This window comes from Canis lupus, chromosome 2 (assembly GCF_048164855.1).
Source record: "Canis lupus baileyi chromosome 2, mCanLup2.hap1, whole genome shotgun sequence".
NCBI classification, from domain to species: domain Eukaryota; kingdom Metazoa; phylum Chordata; class Mammalia; order Carnivora; family Canidae; genus Canis; species Canis lupus.
In genome coordinates, this window is record NC_132839.1 from 10,839,658 (window position 1) to 10,853,349 (window position 13,692).

At 35.6% G+C, this 13,692-nt stretch overlaps 1 protein-coding gene across 1 annotated transcript in view; it reads left to right on the forward strand.

The window, feature by feature from the left end:
- The window catches only part of ST8SIA4 (ST8 alpha-N-acetyl-neuraminide alpha-2,8-sialyltransferase 4), a 93,239-nt gene that overhangs the window by 28,798 nt on the left and 50,749 nt on the right, over window positions 1–13,692 (forward strand).

Below are 13,692 nucleotides of genomic sequence, written 5' to 3' on the forward strand. Positions count from 1 at the left end.
TTTTACTTTAAGAAAATAAAAAAAAAATATGTTAAAAATCTGGAGTATAGATGGGAAAGGTGATATATTGGGAGTTTGAAGAGTTGGGCTCATGTTCCAGCTATAATGCTACCTGAATTATTTTGAGCATGAAACATCTATGTATGTATATGTGTATATATATATATATATATACACATATACATGTATTTGTTTTTTAAAAATAACGCATAAAACCTCAACTTGTAGAGTGTTGTAGTCTGTAGTTTTGAGTATTTTCTCACTAGTGACAAGCATAGTGTGTGTGTGTGTGTGTGTGTTTGAAAGAGAGAGAATATATGTTTTGTTATAATCACAACCATTTGAAACTTCGGTATTGTGAAATAAATTTTGGACTCATGTTTTGTATTATTTACTTCAGCTTCATTTTGGACCTATTATTTTATTTATTTATTTATTTATCTATCTATTTATTTATTTATATTTATTTATTTACTTGAAGCATACTTGACACATAATGTTACATTAAAATTTCAGGTGTGCAACATAGTAATTCAACAAGTTTATATGTTAGGCTATGCTCACCATAAGTGTAGCTACCTTCTGTTGAATTTGTAGTGTTTTAGATTCAAAGTTGGGTTCAAATCCCACCTTGAAGATGTATTTGTATTTGTAAAACCTGATTACAGATAACTCAATTTATATGAATGTTCTTTACATTTGAATAACTTAGATATGTATAGGATGTGACAAAAGGTAGTAACTGATACGGCTCTTATTATATTGAAGACTGAACAATATGGTCTTGAGTCAAGAGCATGGTGATCTTATAAACAGTTGAGTGATTTTTCTACCATAACTCATAGCTTGTTCAGGAAAAGAAATTCAAAGTTAGAGTCCCATAATTATTTTTTTAGTACTGGCATCATCTTTGGCATAAATGTATGGCTCTTAAATATTGTTACTTAAAAAAATAAAGACAGCAATTTAAAGTTAAAGAGTAAAAACAGTAGTTCCATTAATTTGTTGTTATATTATTTACACAAGTACTGTTTCATTCAACAAACAATTATCAAGCAGCCCCTGGATGTCAAATCCAAAGGGACTACAGTAGATATTAGGGAAATAAAGACACGTTACACGGTCTATTCTGTTTGGAGTTTGTAGTCTGATGGAAGAGATAGACATAAAAAGGAATAAGAAAATAGTACAGTAACAGTCATCATAGAGCTAGGGACAAAGCATTCCTGCCAGTGAGACAGAAGGAATTAATTATAAAAATGAATGAAATGAAGTTTTAAGGGACGTCTGGGTGGCTCAGAGGTTGAGGGTCTGCCTTTGGGTAAGGGGGTGATCTCCAGGTCAGGGAGGAGTCCCACATTGGGCTCCCTGCGTGGAGCCTGTTTCTCCCTCTGCCTGTGTCTCTGCCTCTCTGTGTGTGTCTCTCTTGAATAATATATGAAAGAAACTAAGTTTTAAGACAGTTTTATTTGAAATAGGAACAATAATTCCCTTTCCAAGAATGTTGTATGTCCATGGATACTCTTGTCCTCATTCTTTATGCACATCATCTTATCCAAGTATTGCGTGGATGTGTTTTTGTGCCTTTTAGTTTCAACAATCAAGATCATTCATAACAATCCTTGCTTTTAAACTTGTATATGTGCATGCCTTGCCCTTCATCTCCATTTTTTCAAATTCCCCCAGCACGATCTTCTATATGTGACTTAAGAAAACTATTGATATTTGGAATATTTGTTTTAGTGCCTTTTATGTTTACTGCATTTCTGATCTATTCTTGAGTCGCCTGGTGAGAATATTTCTAAGTCTTGGGCAATTTTAATGCACAATAGACTTTTAAGCTTGTCTCAATATTTTATGTGTTGCTCGATAAAAAGCAGAACACTGTTTGGTTGAGGGAGAACTAGGAGTTTCCTTTTTACAAACCACAAACTGGAACTTGTTATACGTTAATAAAATACAGGGGAAGGAATCCTAAGAGTTAGAAGAATTCTGAACACTGTAGTTTCTTGTTTTGATTTATCAACCCTCTGTACTAACCCTGCTTAGGGGTAAATTCTGACTTACAGGTGTTTTAAAAAATCAGAGTGAAAAAATGTGTATTGGAACCTCCCCAGTCTTCCTGGCTTGTTGTGAATGACAATGGCTCTGATTACAGGAAACACCAGTCACCTAAAATAGGTACTTCAGTGGAACAGATCACATTTCTTGTTTTAGGTTAAATAATTCCAACTTAAAAGGATGATTTTTTTTTCCCAGTATTGGTCTATTTTAGTTAGCACAGCTTCTGACAGTTCAGCATTTTAAATGTTTTTTTTTTTTAGATTTTATTTATTTATTCATGAGAGATGGACAGACAGAGAGACAGAGAGAGAGGGGCGGGGGGGGGGGGGCAGAGGGAGAAGCAGGCTCCATGCAGGGAGCCCGAGGAGGGACTCGATCCAGGGTCTCCAGGGTCAAACCCTGAGCCCAAGGCAGGCGCTAAACCGCAGAGCCACCCAGGGATCCCCAGTACAGCATTTTAACAGTTACAGTTAAAACACAGTTTTCAGCTTAACACATATTTATTAGTACTGCACCTTTTGTTTCCTTAGCTCAACTCTCAAAACACACGCTGTACCAACTTTCTACCAAGACATCTTTAACATGTTTAACACAACTAACACTCAAAAATGAAAATTGAAGTAATTGTACAGGTATCAGAAGATTTGGTGCAGAGCTCACAAACTGACAGCCCGAGGGCCCCGTCTAGATGGTAGCTTTGTCTCCTTTGGCGTGGGTCATCACAAGCCCACAAGAGCCTGTCCCCCTTAAATGGGGAAATATTCCAGCAAAATTACCCATTTTTCCAGAGTTGCATTAACCTCCGATCCAACAGTGTGTGTGTTCAGGAGCTGGTTTAGGACATCAGCATTGTTCCTAAAAGAGTGAGAGACCAAACACCTGCACACAGGTTCTCAGTTTGCATAAACAAAATACACAGAGTAACTCCCCTTCTTACTATGGCTAGCTCTACTAATTTCATTAAAGATATCAACCCTATTCAAGCAACTCAATATGATAGCTTTTCACATGTGGTAGACTAAAGATATTAGTAAATATTTTTAGAACAATGCAGTGGAAGCAATTAATTCTGCCAAATAAATCATGTGAAACACTTCAAAACCTTTGAGTTTTAAGAACAAATATGACTTCTGGGTCATAGTCTAGAGTGTCTTGGAGAGGGAGGTTATTTCAGGCAGAGACATCGTCTTAAATAAAGGGACATGGATAGTGAAAGGGAATAAAGGGGAAAGGAGAAAAATGAGTGGGAAATATCAGAAAAGGAGACAGAACATGAAAGACTCCTAACTCTGGGAAACGAACTAGGGGTGGTGGAAGGGGAGGTGGGCAGGGGGTGGGGGTGACTGGATGACGGGCACTGAGGGGGGCACTTGATGGGATGAGCACTGGGTGTTATTCTATATGTTGGCAAATTGAACACCAATAAAAAATAAATTTATAAAAAGAAAAAAAAAACAAAACTGAATCAATCAATCAATCAATCAATAAAAGGGACATGGACAGAAAAGACATAGACGACATGGAGTGGTCTGAAGCCACTCAGATCTGAGATAGCCAGTCAGTGGGTTTGTAGAAAGAAAATTCTGAAAAGCAAGGGTAGACGGAAGTTATGAAAACCCTGGACTGACATCATTAAAGACTTTTTGGTTAGGATAGTAATGTGATCAAATGTGCGTTCTAACAAGATAACATCCTTGAAACAATAATAAAGTCAGTCTTTGTGTTAAAGAACTAGTTAGAGCAATGTTTTTCAATTCTGTTTTAATAAAGGTGCAGAGTAAGAAAGACAACTTACATCAGGATATACTCCTACTACTGCTTCCATTGCTATTGTTACATAAAACACACACACACACACACACACACACACACACAAACTTCAATGTATTTTCATAAAATTATGTGCCAGAAACACTGTTGTTTTTCCATTATAATCCATTCTGTTCTTTCACATTCTTTAAAAATTGCTAATCAGTGACTCCAAATTTAATTCACTATCCATCCACCAATGGGTCTAGCTAATAGTTTGAAAAATAATCAATTAACAAATTATTCCAGCAATAGTTCGAAGAAACATGCTTGTACCTAAGCCAGCTGAGAAAATACCAGTAGGAATAGAAAAGAGAGAATATATACGGGACAGATTTTCTGAGAGGAACTTTCCAAATTAGATATGGAGAATAAGAGAATTACAGAAATCAAGGCCTTTCAGCCAAGTCGAAATGTGACTCTCTACTAAAATAGAGTATAAGAAAGTTCCACTTCAAATAAATATGATCTGATGAATAGGAAGTTGCCTTGGCTTACTCTGTTATATCAGAAAATAAAATAATTCATTTTTATTCACTCATAATAGGACAGTATTCCTGAATACTCGATTGGTAGCAGAATGCCTAAATCCTTGGACATTATACCAACTGTCTTTCCAGGACCACTTGTCAAATAAATCAAATATACTAAGGTAGAAATTATTTTTCAACCTTCAGTTATACTTTGAAAAAAAATGGAAAGAAAAAATATATTCATAATTTATAATGACAAATCAAAATATTTTTATTTTCTTAAACAAGAAAATTAAATGTCAAAGCTATGTTGCTGTGACAAGTTTGACAGTGTAATCACTAAAAGTTCGAAAACTCAGATGTGTTTCCCAAGCCACCGTGATGACCACAATGTATATTTTTTAACACCGTGAATTGCAAAGAGAAAAAGGTTGCTATTATTCTGCCTTGGTTTTCTGGCATGGGTGATTAAAATATCACCCATGATATTTCATGAATCCTGTTTCCTTCTTTTTAATGGACAACATAATTTTTGAGGACATAAATTTCATGCTGAATCAGTTCTTTCCTCTATAAAACAGTAGTGACTGCTCAGCAACCACTGATCAATGGAGTGGTCTAGTTCCCTGATTATGACCAGGGTATCTGAGAATATTCTCTAGGAATTCTTGCTTGGTTTCCCACCCCCTTGTCTTAAATATCCCAATCATGATTTTTGTTTGTTTGTTTGTTTTTCCCCAAGACAATGAATGGGGAATTTCTCAACAACTGCCATCATTTTCTCTTTACATCCTCTTCAGAAAAATTTAAAAAATGGATTTTTTTTTAATTACGAAGGAAACATTTACAGGGGATGCTTAGTATTCATTCTATATGCAATTTCAAGAAACCACATTTAGAGTGCCTCGGCGGCTCAGTTAGTTAAATGTCTGCCTTCAGCTCCGGTCATGATCCTGGGGTCCTGGGACCAAGTCTCAGGTAGAGGCTGCTTATGCCTTTCCCTCTGCCTGCCACTCCCCCTGTTTGTGTTCTCTTTCTCTCTCTCTGTCAAATTAATTAATTAATTAATTAATTAATTAATTAATTAAAAAATTTACAGTAGTTCAAATAAATATTAGTATTGCTACTCTATACATATTCTGTATTTGCTTTTGTGAAAAAGAAAACAATCACATGCAAATTCTTAATCGTGATAAAGTCTGACATTAATAAATCATATTTAAATTCCTTTAAAATCCATATAAAATCCACAAGTTTGTAACAGTGCTCAAGGAGTTTATGAACTTTTATAAATATATTGTCAAGCCCCAGATGGAGAACAGCCATCAAAACTCTCTTCTTCTGTATTTAGTGCACACAACCATGCATTGACTGGGACAGTGAGAATCTTCTTCTTTTTTTTTTTTTTTTTTTAAGATTTATTTATTTATTTATGAGAGAGAGAGAGAAAGAGAGGCAGAGACACAGGAGGAGGGAGAAGCAGGCTCCATGCCGGGAACCTGACGTGGGACTCTATCCCGGGATTCCAGGATCACGCCCTGGGCTGAAGGCAGGTGCTAAACTGCTGAGCCACCCAGGGATCTCCCTAGAATCTTCTTTTTTTTAATTGAGAAAAATATTTTTTTAAATCATTGCCCTTCCAATGTCTTACTTTTCCCTTTACTTCTTCTATTGTTTCTTTTATCCCTCCTATTTTTTATCCTTTCTTGAAAAACGGGTGACAAATTGTAAGTATTCATACCACTTGAAGTTAAGTAGGCTCCACAAAGAATGATAAAATTAAGTTTGGATGGATTAAAAATGTCAGAGTGGAAAGCTGTGACTGTCACCACCTTTCTTGATTTCCCAGACACTTGTCTACTCATATGCTAGCATTAATCGTGAGAGTCTAGGTAGAGGCCTTATTGAATCAAAATGTTGTCCAGAACTAAAGTCTTAGAAGTCTGCACATTTAGGCCTTGTTTTTTAGTCCAGTGCTTTATATAAGAGGAGATATTGGTATTTTTAAATATTTTTTATTTTATTGTTTTTAAAAGATTTTATTTATTTATTCATAAGAAACTCAGAGAGGCAGAGACATAAGCAGAGGGATAAGCAGGCTCCTCAAGGCAGCACAATGTGGGACTTGATCCCGGGACCCCAGGATCATGCCCTGAGACAAAGGCAGACACAACCACTGAGCCACCCATGTGCCCCATAGTTGTATTCCTTTTTAAAGAGTTTATTTATTTGAGAGAGAGAGAGAGAGAGAACATGAGTGGAGGGTGAAGGGGCAGAGGGAGAAGCAGGGAGCCCTGCTCAGCAGGGAGAGCAACTAGAGACTATCCCAGGACCCTGAGATTATGACCTGAGCCAAAGGCAGCCTTTTAACCAACTGAGCGACCCAGGTGCCCCGAGATATTTGTATTTTATATTTCATTTAGATTTGTTGAAGTTATTTCAGTACTCTCTCTATTACTTTGAGATCATTTCAGTATCCTTCCATTATTATTATTATTTTTTTTTTATTTATTTATGATAGTCACAGAGAGAGAGAGAGGCAGAGACACAGGCAGAGGGAGAAGCAGGCTTCATGCACCGGGAGCCTGATGTGGGATTCGATCCTGGGTCTCCAGGATCACGCCCTGGGCCAAAGGCAGGCGCCAAACTGCTGCGCCACCCAGGGATCCCTATCCTCCCATTATTTTAAGAAAGATCCAGATTTGTCCTTTCCCCAGTATTGCTTGTTCATGTGTAGTTTTTCAGAATGAGAACACTTTTTATGAGAAATAAAGCTCCAGAAGAGAAAGAAAACAAACACCTAAACAGTTCAGTGTATTTATTTCAAAATTAAACTCAATGTGTAGACTTTACTTCTCATTCTCACCTGGGACAATTTCCTTAATTTAGAGAAAGCAATGTAGTCCACCAATTTTACTATAGGTTCTCAATTGGAACATTAGTCCTGTGCTTTTTGTGCTTTTTTCTGTGATTTCCCTACCGTCTGCCTCCTGCCTTCTTTCCTTCCTTCCTTCATTTCTTTCCTCCTCCCTCCTTTCCTTCCTTGGTCTCTGTACATTTACTTCGAATTGCCTAATCTTTCTTCCATACTCTGCTGGTAAGAAATCTCAGAATTAACCTTTTTTCTCCCCTTCATATTCTTTTCCACTTTTACTCACTTTGGTGGTTTTTCAGAGAAGCACAGCTATTTATATATCCTGGCTGCCAAGGAGTAACCTCTGCTCTCTGGGGCTGCCACTTTCTCCCATCCAAGCCCCCACCTTTGGTGAAGAGTGATTACAGGGGGATAATGAAGGATGTAACTTCCTCACTTCCTTTACCCAACCAGACATGTGAATCACTGAAGTCACTGAATGATGGACACAGCTGTATCACATTTAAATGCAACTGAACTTATGAACTTATCTACCTAAATTTGTCTAGTTCTTCCTTTTCCTTCACAGGAATTAATTGATGCATAATGTTTGAGAGCTTAAAACCTGCCTTTACTCCTTACCAGCTTTGTAAATGTATACAGCTTACCATAACTCACTCGCTTCATCAATGGAGAAACATAATGATAGTGCCTGTCTCGTGGGATTGTCATGACAATTGCCTATGATATTACATGCAAAACAAATAGAACAATCTCTGGCACATAATGAGTACTCAATAAAACCTAGCTATTATTGTTCCTATTGTCATAATAAAAGATCTTCACTACCTTATATTCAAATTGTGTCAAAGTCCTAATTTTAGAATTTTATTCCAGTTTTTCCTGTATTCATGTGTCATGTTCTCTTTCTTAAGTACACTTGGCTATGTCTATGAACTTCTATATTTTTCATATTGCCTATGAAGTTAGACTTGTTTTGTCTAATATTCAAGATCAACTAATGAATCAACCATTAAATCCCAATTAGTTTTTGTTTTTTGGCGGGAGGATGGCTAAGATTCCAGACAAAATGGTTTGTTAAATATGCTGTAAATAAATCCTTTCTGCCCCCACACTGTTGCTCAATAAGTTTTTTCTACTCGACATGCTCTTTAATTTGTCTGCACGCATCCCTTTTGTCTCTCACAAGAGGTTGCAAAAGGTAAAGGCATATAAAAAAATGATTACCATTTATTTATTTGTTATTTATTTGTTATTATTTATTACAAACTCTAAATAAGCAATTCTGAGAGGAAATTCGGATATTGTGTTTCGTTTAATTTTCTCAATAGCATTTCAATCAGTGTTAATAGCCTCATTTATAGAAAAAGTTGGATCTCAGAGAATTTAAGTAACTTGCCTGAAGTCTACAGGTTAGGATGTGAACACCAATGCCCATGTAGCTACCATTTAAAAGATGGCAGAAGGCAGAAACTTAGCTGAATACCTTTTATTCTTAAACTTTAAACTAAAACTGGGTGTATATTGATGCATATGATTATAATATAATCTTATTTATTTGATTTAGGCACAACATATCCATTCCTTAGTATACTTTCCCCATCCCTCTCCTCAAAACACTGTTATTGAATAATATCTGTGCAGTTGTAGCAACTTCGCCCAATGACTCCATTTTGGTTTTGGCAGAAGTGTGGGAAGGACATAGCCTAATATAATTCTCAGTATTCATCTTTGTCTTTTAGAATGACTTTGAATTTTTTTTTCTGTAATTTCCCTAGAAATAATATGGCACTGTTCTTCCCACCCTTGCCAGGAATGTAAACAAATCTGGGTTTGTGAAAACATTTCCTCTTCTGTTTTGTCACTTAGTTATTTTCATGACCTAAGTGTCATTTCTTTTTATTTCTGTTGAGGATTTTATTAATCGTCATCGGATCTGCAGCAAAAACTGTGATATGTGTAAGCATGTTTGGGTATTTCTGTGTCAATCTACCACACCGCAGTGCAGATCTTTAACTTAATAAATATTTCATCTGTATTTCCTACACTTTGTTTGCTACATAATGGATGCCACATATAAATTAACAGTTAATCCTATGCTTCATATTTCAAAAAGTCATATCAATTTGATATTTAATCCTTGTATCAGCATTTTGAACATCCTCTCATTCAAGAGATATGAGGTGTAAGTAGTATTTTTATGCCTTAGACACTTAAAACTGTTTGTTTAATAACTACTCAGGATTTGGGGAACATGATGGCAGAGTGGACTTGTATGGTATGCTTAAGTCCTGGGAATCTACACTCCCAGGAAGGGAAGTGTAGGGGTGAAGGAACTAAGGAAATATTGATATTTCCTCTGGTTCTGAAAGAAGTCCCATGTGTAAATAGTGTCAATTAAAAGTTCTATCCTAAAGTCATTCTAAAACAGCTGTGCTTTTCTTTTATATGAACTATGGCCTTGGAAATGTTTCTTAATCACTTTGACCTTGGTTTCTCATCTTCAAAGTGGAGATAACATGACTCCTTACCTCAAGGTATTGCAAAAATTATTGGTTTCAAGTCTATTTAGGGCCTACTACCCTCACTTGAGAAAGTCAGAAAGACTTATAGGGCACATGTTTTAGCTTCCTCTAGCCATTTGGAGAGGTTAACCACAAAACCTGAAAAAAAAAAAAAAAAAAGAAAGAAAGAAAGAAAAAGAAAAAACCAGGTACCAGAGATTCTTTCTTCTCTTGGCTCTTCAAGCTCAAAAACAGGAAGGGAGCAAATAGGAACCATAAGCTTCCCTGGAGGAAGAAAAGAAAAGAGGCTATCTCCCATTTCTTGGTCCATTGACAAATGTGGTTCTCTTGGTAATGATGGTTTGAGTTGAGAGATTTCAGTGTTGATACAGATACGGTGTTGATACAAACAATGGGGTTGGCCAAAAGAGAAAAGGATGTTAATCGTGTGTTTGGAACTTGTTTGAACATTAAATGGTGAAAAGGAATAAAGTTTAGACTGTAATACACTCATTATTGTTTTCTTCTCATTTAATCTATGTTATATGTGTAAGAAAGTAATTGACAACCTCCTACATCACAGTGCACACCATCTTACCTTAGTATCTAGGATGACTAGTTCTATAGCTAGCATGTCTATAACACACATCATGGGATGAATAAATGCATGGCTAAATGAATGAGCATGATCTTATTGATACTAGTAATAATGATGGTTAAGATTATTTTTTGGCCAGATTATATCATTGTAAAATGGCACAAATAGTAAAATAGCTGGAAAAATCTCTGAGCATGTATTATAGTATTTGCACAATGAATTCTCAAGACATATCTGCTGAGCTGTTGAAAGGGGGACATCCTAGTTGCTTAGACTATTGAGCTAATACTTAAGGGAAATGCAGAGAATATTAGCACACCAAAGAGCAACATGTTCCTAGGGAATTTCTGTGATCCTCAGGTGTTAACACATGAAATAAACAGTTCTTTCTTTAAAAATTAAATGAATTAAAATTAATTTAAAACATTTCCTATAGCCTTAAAAGAAATGAAAGTACCTTTGATTCTATGTAAAGGGAATGTTGAGAGGTGATCCCATCTGGTTTGAGATCACAGAAGAAACTTCAGAGGTCTAGAGAGTACATTTCTGAAGGTTTTTAATGATGGAAAATAAACACAAATAAATCTAAAATTGGTAAGCTTAGAGTAACAAGGAGTTTGGCCTCATTCTGAATATATTTTTTCATGTTTTTGATATGTCAAAAACAGTTGGACAGTACAAAAAATTTAATTTGGCTAAAGAAATAAAGGTTGAGTATATTAAATATTCTTATATACTCAGTAGTTTTGACTCAAAAAAATCCATCATTTAAAAATTGGCCACTCATCAATTTTATGAGATTAAGAATAACATGTGAAATAATATGTTAATTCATAAATGCTTGCTACACATTCTGTATACTTTTGAGTATAATAATCCCTAAGAAGATTTTTAAAAAGAAAGATGAAGAATGTTTGATTGCAAATCTATTCATAATCTTGCTCAGTCAGCAGTATTGCTACTGGTAATGCTATGAAGTTCACAACAAGTCTACTGAATTGCTGGAGTGTGACACAGCTGGTTGGTTATTTTGGGTTTCTTAATGCTTGCCCTGATTATGTGGCATTCAGCTAATTATATGACTAAATATCTGACTCAACTACAGAGTAGTTAATTTACTGACCACATGTGGACACGATGTTAATCTTTCCTTCCAGTGAAAATTTAGACATAATCATTACAAGGAAAAATGAATATACTGGACTCCTAGGGCTAGCATGCATTATATTTTATGATGTGTCCTTCTGTCATGCTATTTTCGATACCTCTATTTCCATCCCTCACAGAGCTTGGTTGGGCTCTGTGGAAGTCATGAAAACTCTACAATAAAGCTCATATGAATCAATTACTCTTTGATCTGTGGTACTCTTTTAGTTAGCACTACAATCATTTAGCGTTCTTTGCATCATATACATTGGTTTGTCTCCTAGATCAATGTTATTCTCCAGAAATATTCTTCTCTTAATTTTGCCTCCTAGTGGAAAGTACCTGTCTTTCAACACCCAGTTTCACCAATGAATTTCTTATTAGCTCTTAAAAGACCCGTGGCTAGACAATTATGTTTAAGAAATATGCTGAGTCAATTCTAAAAGTCAATCCTAAAATCCTAAAAAGTGTTAGTCAATGTGGGAATAGAGGTGTTTTTAAATAAATGATAAGTAAAAATAATGAAAAGCATAATGTAACTAAGTGACTTTTTTTTTTCCCTGAAAAGATAATGCAGTAGAATGTTATTTTTGTTCTCTTTAACTGGGGTGGCTCTGATTATTTTTACAATTATAGAGAAAATGAAGTATAGCTGTTATTTTTCTACTGTAGAAATCCTCTGGAAAGAATTGCTGGGGAATTATTTTACTGGAAAGATATATCATGTTAACTGTAATTTTAACAAGTGTTGTCTATTTTTACCTAAGGAAGGAGAAGTGTCGGTAATGGTGATGTTTGGAATGTATTTTTCCCACAGTTTCCAATTCATTTTATAATTAACTTGGTTAGACTTTTAGATTATTTTTAAGGTTGGCATGGAGCACAGTTTTGGACTTGAAAAATCATCATGTCCTCAATCTTCCATGAGTTCCACAGTAAGATGTTCATTTTGGCTTCTGTTCACATGTAGCTATCTTCCAAGGCAGTCTCATTCATAATATTCTTACTGTGATGGAAATGAATAATATCTAATCTCGTATAGGGCATGGATCATGGCTGGAGACAAATAAATATCATATAATATAGTGGGCTTAAGTAAATATGCATAACTTGAAAAAAATATTTATTCCCAAATAATATGATGTGTTATTGTTTATTTGTTTTCTCTGAGGAGCTCAGCCTAAATAACACAGACTTCGCTTAATTGTGTTAAATGTTTGTTGTGGTGGCTAAATGTTGTCAGAGATCTAGAAAGTAATAAGATATATTAATTAAGAGAGATAAGGAAAGATATACAGGCCAATATTTTTAATATCAGAGCACACACTTTACTCTTTAATTAAATTTAACTTCTTTGAGAATTTAATTAGAGTGGCAAAGAGGACAAGGAAGAATATTGTGAGGAACTTTCCTCATGCAGTCAAACCTGCAAAAGTACAGAAAGAGGAAATCAGTTTATTTCCCCCTTTCTTTAAAGGCTGATATAAGGAAAGAAAAATAAAAGAAATCGTGTGTATGTATGTGTATATGTTTTCATGAAGGGTTGGATTAAGTAGATTCAAATGATTTTTTTTTCTAAATTAGCAAACTCCTGTTTGTTACAAATCCAACTTCTCACTTATTAACTAATTAAAACTTGCCCCCCCCCTTTATTTTTTAGCAAATTAAAAATCTTTTTAAACTGACCTTTTTTTAAAATATTTTATTTATTTATTCATGAGAGACAGAGAAAGAGGCAGAGACACAGGCAGAGGGAGAAGCAGTCTCCAATGCAGGGAGCCTGATGTGGGACTCGATCTTGGGACTCCAGGATCACGACCTGAGCTGAAGGCGGCACTAAACCGCTGAGCCACCCACGCTGCCCTTAAACTGTCCTTTAAGTCGAGCATCCAAAGATCTGTGTGATAGAATCAAAGGAGCATCACCAACTGGTGAAGACAAAATTCAAGGTGCCTTTCCAAGCTCTCTTTCAGTATAAGAATGAAATCAGCTTACAAGAGTAAAATCGGGTGCCGGCACTTTGTGAGGCCCTGGAGCTTCATTTGGAAAGAAAAGGACATCAGATTCTCTCCCTCTTTGGCAAAGCGCATGTGGCGTGTTAGCAGGGAAGACAGGCAAATCCAGGACGTGCTCAAAAATATCAGAAAGATATTTGGTAGTAAGGGCTTTTCTGAATTATTTAGTATCTCAAAAAGGCACATTAAATGTGATCATTCCACTTTT